Source organism: Epinephelus fuscoguttatus, linkage group LG17, assembly GCF_011397635.1.
Source record: "Epinephelus fuscoguttatus linkage group LG17, E.fuscoguttatus.final_Chr_v1".
In the NCBI taxonomy this organism is placed as follows: domain Eukaryota; kingdom Metazoa; phylum Chordata; class Actinopteri; order Perciformes; family Serranidae; genus Epinephelus; species Epinephelus fuscoguttatus.
This window is the reverse complement of record NC_064768.1, coordinates 40,434,225-40,446,195: the sequence shown is the minus strand read 5'-3', so window position 1 is coordinate 40,446,195 and position 11,971 is coordinate 40,434,225. Positions and strand designations below refer to the sequence as shown.

The following is an 11,971-nucleotide window of genomic DNA, read 5'->3' as shown; positions in this document are numbered from 1 at the left end:
TCACAGAGTGTACGCTGTGTGTCAGTGTGGATGTGCACGTTTGTGTGTGTGTTACAGTCAGCTCAGAATTATGCAATCACATTTTTTTCATCAGTTTGTGCTGAAATTTGAGAGCGCTTTTTTTTTAACATCTTGGTAGACATTGTAAATTTACACAAATTCTTTCCACAAAGTCACAATATGCAAATGTAATATTTCACAATACATTACTGTGATATTTAACAGTATTCAGAATTTTATTGTGAAATTCATGCAGGTAACTAGAGTAATCTTACAGAAGTACTAAATCACAGTAACATATGGGGTTTACCTGTGAGAGTACAGTGAAATACAGTAATCTTAAAGGAACATCCTGCTGAATCACAGTAACATGTGGACATTGCTGAGATCACAGTACGCAGCTGTCATTTCACAACAATTTACTATGACAGTGATGCAACTAGTAGCTAGTAATTTACTGTAAATGTACAGCCAAATATTTGACAGTGCACTGCAAATCATTTCAAGAAAATTACAATATGTAGCTGTAATATTTCACAATAAATTGCATTATTATCACCTCACAGGCTTTTACTGTGATATTTCATCACACTCAGAATTTTACTGTGAAATGTATGCAAGTAATTTTATACTGTTAAATCACAGTAATATATGGAGTTTAACTATGAATTTACAGTGAAATGCTGTATTTCTGCCAAATCACAATAATCCAGTGTACATAAACTGTGAAGTTACAGTTAAATACAGTAACTTACAGGAACGTACTGCTAAATCACAGTAATATTCAGGCATAACTACGGTTAGATCAACTGACATTCCACTATAATTTACTGTAAGAAATAATATAGCAACTTACTGTTAAAGTGGTGCAACTAGTAGCCTGTAATTAACTGTAAATTAAAGCCAAATCTTTTACTATTATGCATTTTCGGAACAATTTGAATAATTTCACCATGCCGATAATGGGGACCCACAATATCAAATAAAATGGTCCACCAACGGAGCCCTGTGGGATGCCACTGTCACTGGATTACATTAGTCAGCATTTATTATTGGGAAGGAGTGATTCAAACCCATCTTTAATAATAAAATATATGCAGTCATTTTGCACCAAACACAACAAATGAAACATGACAACATTTTCAAACAAAGGTGAACAGTAACTTCCATGTGCTTTCATTCCCAGCCAATAAACGGATTAAGCCACAGACACATTTATGAAATGTATATTTCATTTATTTAATTTGGAAAAAGACTGTTTTAATCATAAATGACAACATCGTTTGTTATGTTTGTTTTATGGGGTGTGGCATTTTATTTAGGGTGTTTTCTGTGCTTTTTCTGATCATAAATTGAGAGGACAACTTTGCACAGATTTGGACAGATAAGTACGAGTGTTATAAGTAATCAATCACTGTTACATCAGCCATAAGAGAGTGCTAATCTAAAATATATGCGGGCTGTATCCTTCAGGATTCAGGAGAGGTGAACGCCAGTGAAGACGTGAGGGGTGAGAGTGAGACCCTGGTGTTGGGAAGTAGCCGGTCCCTGGATTGCGGCGGCCTGATTCACAACACCAGCTGTCCCGCCCCACCGATCCAGCAGATGGCGCTCTGATGGTGGATCTGTGCATCTCCACTGGAAACCAGAGAAGTGGTTCCACCTCATTGCGTCCTCCCCGGGGGGCTCGGAGTCAGCTCTCCCTCTTCCTCTCCCTCCTAATCTTCGCTACATCTGTGACAACTGCGAAAAGAGAACATGCAAATTAGATTCGGAGGCAACCGGCGGAGGTGAGGAGAGAGACACTGAGGACATGAGGGAACTTTCTCTGGGTTCCTCTCCTCCAGTTCTCATCATAAATCCAGACATGAGGGATTCTGGGAGTCTCTGCCCCACCTCTCCACACCTGACAGGCATTAGACCACCCACAACCCCCTGCTTCAGCTCTGGTGTCTCTGCACTCCACAGCTCCGACAACATCCTCTATGCAAATTTTATAATCACACCACAGCAATGAGGGCTGTGTGTACGTACAGTGAAGAGGGATATAAGCTTTTACTTAGCATATGAAATGAGTTGGGATTAGAATGAGATAAAGAGCAGAGTGAAGAGCAGAGGGAGTGTTACCAGAGAGGTCACTCATAATTTTGCTTCTATGAAGCACTTTAAATCTTCCTGACTGCTCTCACAGGCGCTGGAACGGCACGCTGGGCTCAACCGACTGATAAAAGAACACCGGCGGTTTGCACCAATAGCTGTGCACTTCAAATTAAAATGTTGTAGAATATCGGCGTGCTGAAAAAGGACATTGAGATCAGGAGTATTTATTTGTGGGAGAGAAGAATCACGTTTGAACCCTGCGAGCCCAGGACAGTGAGGTCGAATAATAATAATTCATGCACTCATTTAAGGTGAAATGAATTTTATCGACTGTGAATCTAATCCTGATTCTGCTTATTGATTCTCACCAATTCTGAGTTTCGATTCCAATATAGTAAAATAAAAAGGTCAAACGTAGGGATGGATATCAATAAGGCTTCACTGATACCCATGCCATTCTTGATTTTGCTAATCAGTCCAATCCTTTATCGATTTTTTTTTAACACAGTCTACATTGTATAAACAGAGATGAAAAACAAGGACGTGGATCATTTCCTCCTCTCCGCCGTGACTCCTCCTTGTTGCAAGTTTTCAGCAGCGAGGACATTTGAGGTTTGTTTCGCAATGCGCAGTTTTCAGAAAGACACGCCAGCATTTCACAAAAGGAATTGATAAGCTCGGAGGCGTATAATTTCAATTCCAATTTGCTATCGATTCTCAAGTGGAACTGGTTCTCGATTTCCATCACTACATTTATCTGACGCTCATTTCTAAAAGAAAAAATAGAAGAAGAGTTTAAAGTCTTGTTCTGGGACAGACCGACTGCTAGAAGTCTGTTAATGTCTGCAACTAACGACTATTGTTCTTACATGATCTCTTGATTATTAATTAAATGTGTCAGAAAATTGAGAAAATAAGACAAATTAAAGTTTTGTATCTGAGGATCTCAAGCTCAGTATTGTTTGGCATTTTTGCTCAAAATACTGAACAGCTGATTCATTCTCTGTCAGCGGAGCCTGACTGCTGTGGTTTGAGTCCAAAAGCCTGTCAGACTCGCAGCACAAACTAAATGTCTCGACAATATCTTGTAAAAACACGAGATAAATGTTTAATATGCGCCTTCATTTGCTGACTGGGGAAAGCTCACTTCTATAACCTAAACACTGTGTACAAATCTTCCTTTGGTGCACAGAATAAAAAGGAATGATCATTAACAGAGTTAAATGTTGACGGAGACACGCGGGACTTTAAGTTAAAACGCGGCATTTCCCTCAGTAGGTGACGGGTAATAGATGTCAATTTCCTGCAGGTGTGCGTCTGATGGAGAAATATGTGTATAAGAGATGTGTGAAAGAGAAATGGTGCTTTCCTTTGTTTGCTCTGCCTCTCTCTGTTTGGCATGCAAGGCACTGTAGGTGCACAGCAGTTGTTCTTCCTCTCACACTTGTCTCCCCATGCGTTGCTGTCCACTGAGAAATATCTCTCCAGAGGAAAAGTACGCTTTTTTTATTATGAATAATTTGAGACGTTACGTTACAGAGGCCCCTTCTGCAGAGAATTCAAGCATATGCACATCATCACCATTTGAAAAAAATCATCTATTCTACAAGCAAGCACTGGCTACACTATACATCTCATATTTGCATGTATTTATATGTCTATAGATTACACTGCAGGGGAAGAGTTTATCGTCGATGTGCATCCATTTTGGCAGGAAAGGGTGTGAATGCATGTTCATTTTATGTGAATGGATTTAAAATGTGTGCAGCGTGTTCCCACCGCAACGGTTAGACGGTGCATTCACATGTTCGGCTGTGTCGTTAAGTGGAAATGCTGCATTTATTTAACCCACGCTGGCACAGGAACACACACCGAGGAGCAGCGGACAAACATGGATTTCAGGGGTAGGACATTTGGAATATGGCGAATGATGAAGGATACAAGATAAAATGTGCAATCATTGTGTGTTTGTGTGATATAATTAACCCTTATTCAGCGTGTGATTGAGGGATTTGTTCCCAGCATTAACACCAGGCATCAGATTGAACGGGTGGAACCTTAAGGATCCATATTTCCCTGCATTCACATCTACTTCTTTGTCTTTCACTGGACCGGTGTGAAGCTGACTGGAACGCGAGCAGCAGCTGAATTCCTTTAAATAGCCCTGCCTGCCTCATCATATGGTTGCCATGGCAGCCAGCCCCTCGTTTCAAGATAACGTCCACATGCTTGGAGAGACCTCCTCCACCTGAACACTATAGATCCACGCCGCTGCTCGGCAGAAAAAAGAGACTCGTCGAGGCGATGCAGCCACTTAACGGCACATATGAATAATGTTTTGTGTGTCTCCGTGTCCACGCTGGTGGAATAATCAATATTTGAGCCGTGCGTGTGCGTGTGCGTGTGAGATCAATCCGCTGGCTTCTTTTAGAGGGTGACTGAAAAAAAGAGAGCATGTATTGGGAAAAAAATGACAAGTGTTTGAAGGATATGAGGGAGGAAGAAGAAAATGTTAAGCAGGTAAAGGAGGAATATGATGCAGAAATCTGAAAGGAGATCAAAAGTGAAACAGATGAGTGAACAGCTGGTACAAGAAATGGAGTGATACAGAGAGAAATGAAGGGTGAAAAAGAGGATGAATGATCCGTGACATTTTTGAGGGAATGAAGGAAGTGAAAGAAAGCTATAGATAGGAGAGTATAATAGTAAATGCCATCTTTTCAAAAACGTCTTTCTTTTCTTAATAACTCCTTCATCTCCCTGACTCCTCTTTTCTTTTTTTTTTCCACCGGCTCTTTCCCATCTCCTCTTCTCATTTCTGCATCCCAGCCCCCCATCCTTTGTCTCGCGTCCTGCTCCTCTCTCTTCAGTTTTTACCCAAGCTCTCTCAATTAGTCATATGTTTAGCTGAGGGTCAAACAGGACGTTAACGGTGCAGGCTTGTAGGCAGCTGGTGTGTGCGCGAGGAGATCTACATGGACGCACCTCTCAGGCTGACTTTGTCCTGAATCTCTCCCCTAAGTGCACTCAGGAAAACTATTGTGAGGCTCAAAGGTGTGAAATCAATTACAGGAGGAGAGAGGGAGAGGCGCACTTTCAGGGTATCAGCAGGTTTCACAAAATTTAAAGAGCTTTTTAATGCTACCTGGAACTGAAGATCAATTTAAAAAATACAGAACAAACAGCTGTCGAGGCGAGGTGATTTCTGACTGATAAAAAGGTGTATTAAACTCACTGTCATCATTTCAAAACATATTTGACATCATCCCTTTTTACACTGTCTAAAAATAATGGCGTATTATTTTAATTCATGTCAAATTATGCCATTAAGTTGTTTCAAATTACGCCATCGGTAAATATGACCTGTGATTTAAAATAAAACATCATTAAAAAATACATTATGGGCTGAAAATATGAGATATGGGGTATTAAATTTAAATCAATTAAAACATTTAAAGACAGAACATTTTGTAATATAGCAGAGGGCCATGAAGCAGGTGGACACAGACAGACAGATTTAAGGCGTAAAGACAAAGTCAGCAGCACCAGATCGATTTGAAACTTACCTCAGGAAATCTGAATCTATCTAAATCTTTTTGAGACGGTCCTCACAAACATCCTCTGTCTTTTTCTCACGTCGTCTAAAAGGGAGACAAATCAGTAAAAGGGTGGTCATGAAAAAAATCCATATGCAGCTGTTTACGTTTTGAAATGATCTCAGTGAGAAGATGGAGTCTGCAGCGGACGAGAAGTCAAAAAGACGTCGATAAAGACGGCACCCTCAATTTCCTCTTAAAACACACAGGCAGGCTGATTGCATTTGAGAGAGTTGGGCGCGCCTCAGCATCTCCTAATGCGTCTGTAAATTGAGTTGGAAAATGACGACGCCTGTTGTCTGCACTCGGGATGGAAGCCAGGGAGGCAAAAAGCTTTGCTGTGGAGAACATCCTGCCTGTCTCTGTGTTTTAGACCCACGCTATTAACCAGCAGACCTCTGCTCGTGTCAATCCTCCTTCATTCTGTCTCACATCATGCTGAGACAGAGACGCAAACTTACAGGACTCGTTTCTGTAGTTTTCCCTTTTAATGCGCTGCATCGCCTCTTTTTCTGTTTTTTAATCAGATGATAAACGACTGCGTTAACAGGAATGAACAGCCTCCTGGATTAGGAGACATTATTTTGTGCATTAATATTATCTGTAGCAACAACACACTGGGAGGCTGAGAGGTGTTAGCGAGTGCATAAATAGAAATGTCTCTGTGTTTTGTGTCCATTATTAAGGAGCTGTGGTGGTCAGCTCGGAGAGCAGCAGCGATAAGGATGCTGGCCGAGCATTTGCCAAGCATCCATTTCCTCTTCGCTCGGGTCTAAAAGGCCCTCTGCCAAACACAGGTACACACACACACACACACACACACACACTCACTCACTCTCTCTGCTGTCCTCATGTTCCCTTTGCTCAAAGGCGGACATCAATATCTTTCCAATTAAATAGGTTAACAAAACAAGATTATTTCTTTACCCTGGCCTTTCTAACTTGATCTTTTTTATGGTCTTATTTTCAAATTGTCGTTAGCATATCGGTGAATACCGGAAGCTCTTTTAAATGGGACCCAATAACAGCAAATGGGCCTCTGGTTGCTCTGCTTACTGTAGCTCTCTAATAGCTCACAGGACAATTATCAGATCCTACAACTGATAGAATACTTCTAAATGTGCTTTGTGACGATTACGCAGAACAATCGTCAGTGTATAGAACGACACACAAATCCAACAGGACGTCATTTTAAGATCACAGTCTGCACAATCTTTGCTTTATGTTTTGAGAGCTGGTTATTTGGGCTTTTTACTGTTGTTATTTTCTACATTTTTCACAGTAAAAACGCTGCCTTTAGCGGCGCTTTCAGCCCGAGCCTGCTGTATTTATAGACATTGAACAAATGGCTCCATTATATCCATAGAGGAACGGCTGACAGAGAGAGAAAGAGAAAAAGACAGCATTATTCACCCCAATCAATAGCAAGCAGCAGAGGTATCTCACACACACACCTATAGGCACACATCCACAGACACACCCTTTACGGTCTGTGGCGTGTGAACGTACAGCGGTGCGTTCCCTCACCGTCGTCTTTCCTCTCCGCCGTGTGACTGCGCTGCTGCTGCTGCTGCTGCTGGGAGAACGCATCAGAAAAACGGCGGCGAGAGATTTTAATGTGTAAGCCCGACCCTCGGCTGTCACATTCGAGACTGGCATTCACACACGCTCTTTCTCTCTCCCACATGAGCACACAAGCCGCACACCCACACAGCTGAGATAAGGCCTGAGCGCTGGTAGTCATTTAGTTCAGCTTTGTCTTTTTACAGCGTCTCCCTGATGAACTGCGGAAAATGCTAGCACTTGCAGTATTTGAATTATTAGCAAAACGGCACAGCTTTAACTTAATCCAGCGATGCTTATAATCTGTGTGTGTGTGTGTGTGTGTGTGTGTGTGTGTGTGTAGTCTAATATGAATGGGAGAAATAGTGGGTATGTAAATGAGAGAATGCTGCTTATCTCTGTGCAGTAATGTGTGTGTGTGTGTGTGTGTGTGTGTTAGGGAAGGTACCCACCTCAGAAAGCTGCTGGGATATTATATTGGACTCGTGTCATAAGAGAACTGACGTGGGGGAAAAAATGAAGTGAGGACTTGGGAGGAGTCGCTGCTCTCTTTGTGTCAAAGCATAAAGAAATAAAAGCATAAATCAAACAAACAATATCACCATCCCTCGATATCTCCTCTAAGATTACGATGATACATTAGTTTTCGTGCTCCAATAAAACCTGCGTGTCTCTTGACTTGTCCTATTGACTGTTATAAATCAGGAGCACGAGCGGTGTTTTATGGACGGCTTGTCTCTCTTTCTCTAATCTAAGTATATTATTTGATTGTCTGGCCTTTGGTTTAAGTGCAGATCTATAAATTTACAAGTTCCTGCCTGATGCTTGCAGATGATTTTGGCACAGAGGCGTGCCAAAGGCGCACTAACCCTGATGACTCCTGCAGGTTGACAGTTCTGGGCAGGGTAGGGCCGGCCTGGCGGGCTGGTTGGCTGGGCGGATGGATGGCTGGATGGCTGGATGGCTGGCTGGGTGGCCGGCTGGGTGCTGGGCTGGCGAGGCAGAGAGCTGTAAAGAAACAACAAGGTCAGCTCTTTGGTAAAACACATTCAGCACCTTAATGCTGGTCCGTGAAAGTGCCGACGTTCTCAAGATGGTGGACGTGGAGCTGAAAGGGCGACTCCCAGCGCCGCCGCTGCCTCATGCGGAGCGCCCAGTTTTATTTCCAAGGCTGGATCTTTTTACAGGTTCTGGAAAACGCAATCATCAGCTGTTACCGTGAGGCAGTGTGACATAGCGGCTCCGACAGTGGAGGTATATTGAGGTTGGTAATTATGGATTAGCAGAGATCTCCGGTGAGCGGAGACTTCCCCTGACACAAAGCAGCCGGTAAAAAAGCAAAAGCAGGATTATTCTCACATACAGTTAGCACAAACACGCAGGCACACACCTAGACAAACAGGCGTACACACAGCTATACACGCACACACCTTAGACCTACACACTCTTGTCGGCCATCACAGACAGCGTGCCGGCTCGGCAGCCATTTTGCAGGGCTGCTCTGGAATGTTCAATTAGGGTAATTGTTGCTTACGCCATCAGTTCTGAGCGTTCACACATCACATACGCAACAAAGTACCATGTGTGTCATCGTGTGACCACACTCACCTCACAGCCTCCAAATTGTAAAAAAGAATCCGACTGCCACGTCTCTTCTCAGCGCAGAGGCCCCGTAGTGTAAACCTGGACGTATATGACGGCCAGCGTGTCAGTTACTGTGCAGCCATGTGTGAACGCCACATGGTCGTGGATGTATGTACGCTGCACGGCTCGTTGTAACGTATGTGGCGAGGAAGGAGGGGGGGGGCACGCCCTACAGCTTGTCAGTGCTCACATATGGAGGAGGGGATGAGTGTGTGCATGTGAGCACAGAGAAGAGGGAGAGGAAATGGGAAGGGTGAGAAATGGAATCCAATGGAAGAGGAGGGAGACAGAGAGGGAGGAGAGGGGGCACTGAGAGAGAAATGTACAGCTTGTTCTCGTCGCCACCGTTTTTACACACAGACTGTGCAGTTTGGTCACTGCTAATCCAGTTTGGGAGAAGCCATAGGCGAAGGATATAGATTACTCCGCTTCCATGATGTATGCAACACGCAGACAATAGAGGATAACGACAGCCCACACCTGTCACACGCCGCCATGATAAGACTGAGGGATGCTGCCTCAGTCAAATATTGAATTCTGATTTTCCAGGTGATTGCACACTGAGCGACCCCGTGTCACTGTAGGTGAACGAGCGACCTGTGCACTTGCACGTCTGGAGTTCGAGTCCAGCTGTCCGCCCTTCTCTAACCTAACTATCCTGTCTCACCCAAACGGCACTGACCGATAAATGGCGTAAAAATGATCTGGAAAAGACGAAATCTGCGCGTCTTACATAACAGATATTTTTGTCCTGAGAAAATAGGTCTGTTTGAATGCAGAATATCGTCTTCTTTGAATGCAGAATGAGAGTTGACCTATCTGTCAGAGCATTTGTTAAAGCAAAAAGGGTTTGACTAGTCCTTAAACGCTAATCTGCATACTACAAACTCCACTAGTCTGCACCCCCGCCACAAAGATCTGCAATCACATGGGCAGGATTGAACAAAGGCCACATAAGGATAAGAGCACGTCTCTGACAGTAGTTGACACAAAGAAGGGATTGATGATGTGGTGTTACACGGAACAGGGCTGGACCAGTCTGCAGCCCTGTGAGGCTGAACGAGGCTCCGCCGGTGCTGCATGACGGTGGAGAGCCGGGGTGGGATGACGAGCGGCTGTCAGACGGGACAGGTTGAATAAGGGCGTCAGGGACTGAGAGAGGAGCGAGGAACACGGCAGCGCAATGCGCACATGTGATCTTCTGGAGACGGCTGCCGCCTCTCAGGACCAGCTCACACATGACGATTAGACATACTGTACGCACATGCTTACGGAGGCGCCCTGCGTATACGTGACCATTCAACATACGAGCCCTCCCCCTACCTCCCCACCCACACACACACACACACACACACACACACCCTGAGAGTATGACACGAGACTGCACATATGATCCGCCGCCCTTTGTCTGGGTTTATCGGTCAGTAATGGCCGGCACATCGACACATTACGCTCCTGCTCCCATTCTTTCTGTCCTCACACACACACACACACACAGACACACACACACACACACACACACACACACGCACACGGCAGTCATGTGAGTGGCAGATGACCCCTCCTCATGTGTTTTAACCTCATTCTTTATGGTACGTCTATCACACATTACAGTAGTGTCATGACCGCCTTCAACCCCCCCCCCCCCTCCTCCTCTCAGCCTCTGTGTCCTCAGAACGCACCCCCACCCCCATCACAACCCCCACCCCCACCCACCGGGTGATCATCTGCTGTGACCGTGTCCTCCTATCACCGTGAGTCAGGAGTGTTCGACAGCGATGGGTGGGTGGGAAGGTGGGGGTGGGGTGGGGGGGTGAATGGTGTGGGGGGGGGGGGGGGGGGGGCACCCTATTTGACTTCTTTTCTTTTTCCGATCAGACATGATTGCTGACGGAGAGAACTTTCCCACCCATCAGCGGCGGTGTGAGCGCTGCTACCGCGCCAGACAAGAGGGGACCCTTTGTCTCCCACCATCACACTGGGAGGGACGGCGTATGTACACACACATATACTGTACATTCTGGCATGGCTACAAACATACACACACACACACACACACACACACACACACACTCGCTGACAGCAACTACGCTCACACACACACACACACGGCTACACAGTTCCTACTGCTGAACTACAAGATGCCAAAGTGACAATCCTCACATCCTGGAGCTCATCAGCCGCTGCACACCTGTGTTTGTACATCTCATCAATTCAACACATCTCTGTGAACACAACATGGACTCACCTCATTGTCCACATGTACAGCATGTGTGTGTGTATGTGTGTGTGTGTGTGTGTGTGAGAGTATGTGTGTGTCCTCAGACTCACCTGGCAGCACCCCTGGAGCCGGTTGCCGTGGTAATGCAGCCTCAGCCGGGGTTGCAGAGCTGTGACACCTGATGTCCCTCTCTCTGCTGTAGTATAGGATCAGTAGCTACACCCTAGCACTGACAGAAGAGGGGGAGACAGAGAGGAGGGGTTCTTATCGAGCCTGGCGGATCGTACCACCAGCCGTCCGCAGACGAGGGGACGCCGGGGGGCAGAGCTGGTAGGGACGACCCTGATAACACTCCTTCAAACCGCCTCCGAACCACCCTGCTGTCTGCACCCAGATGGTCTCTCCCTGCTCCCGCTGCTCTGATTGGTTGACGTGCTTCCTCCTTCATCAAAATGTAAAATTCCAAGACAGAGAGAGTAGTGCAGCGTTCATATGTGTGTGTGTGTGTGTGTGTGTGTGTGTGTGTGTGTGTGTGTGTGTGTGTGAGAAAAAGAGAGAGAGCGTGTGTGTCTCAGAGAAAGACAGACAATGCAAGGGAAAAAAATGTGTGTACCTTGTGTGTGTATTTGAGAAATATTTGTCATGCAGACTAGTATGACTGTAGGCAAGAGTGTGTGTGTATGTGTGTGTGTGTGTATGTCTGTGCGCAAGTGTGTGTGTTTGCCTGAGTGTTCATGTAAATGTGTGTGTTTGCGCCTTTGTGCCAGAGAGACGATATATACAGGATGCCATTGTCTGTGTGGGCGTGTGATAGAGGAAGAGGTAGCCGAGGGGAGAGACACAAGAC

General features: G+C 45.2%; 1 long non-coding RNA gene across 1 annotated transcript; it reads right to left on the bottom strand.

The window, feature by feature from the left end:
• Nucleotides 1-307: 307 nt before the first annotated feature.
• On the bottom strand, nucleotides 308-11,405 carry LOC125904641 (uncharacterized). Its single transcript, XR_007451514.1, has 5 exons — nucleotides 11,235-11,405; nucleotides 8,129-8,267; nucleotides 7,712-7,808; nucleotides 5,667-5,741; nucleotides 308-1,743 (listed from the first exon to the last, which is right to left on the bottom strand). It is a non-coding gene; the product is annotated as an uncharacterized LOC125904641 (long non-coding RNA).
• Between the last annotated feature and the right edge of the window lie 566 nt (nucleotides 11,406-11,971).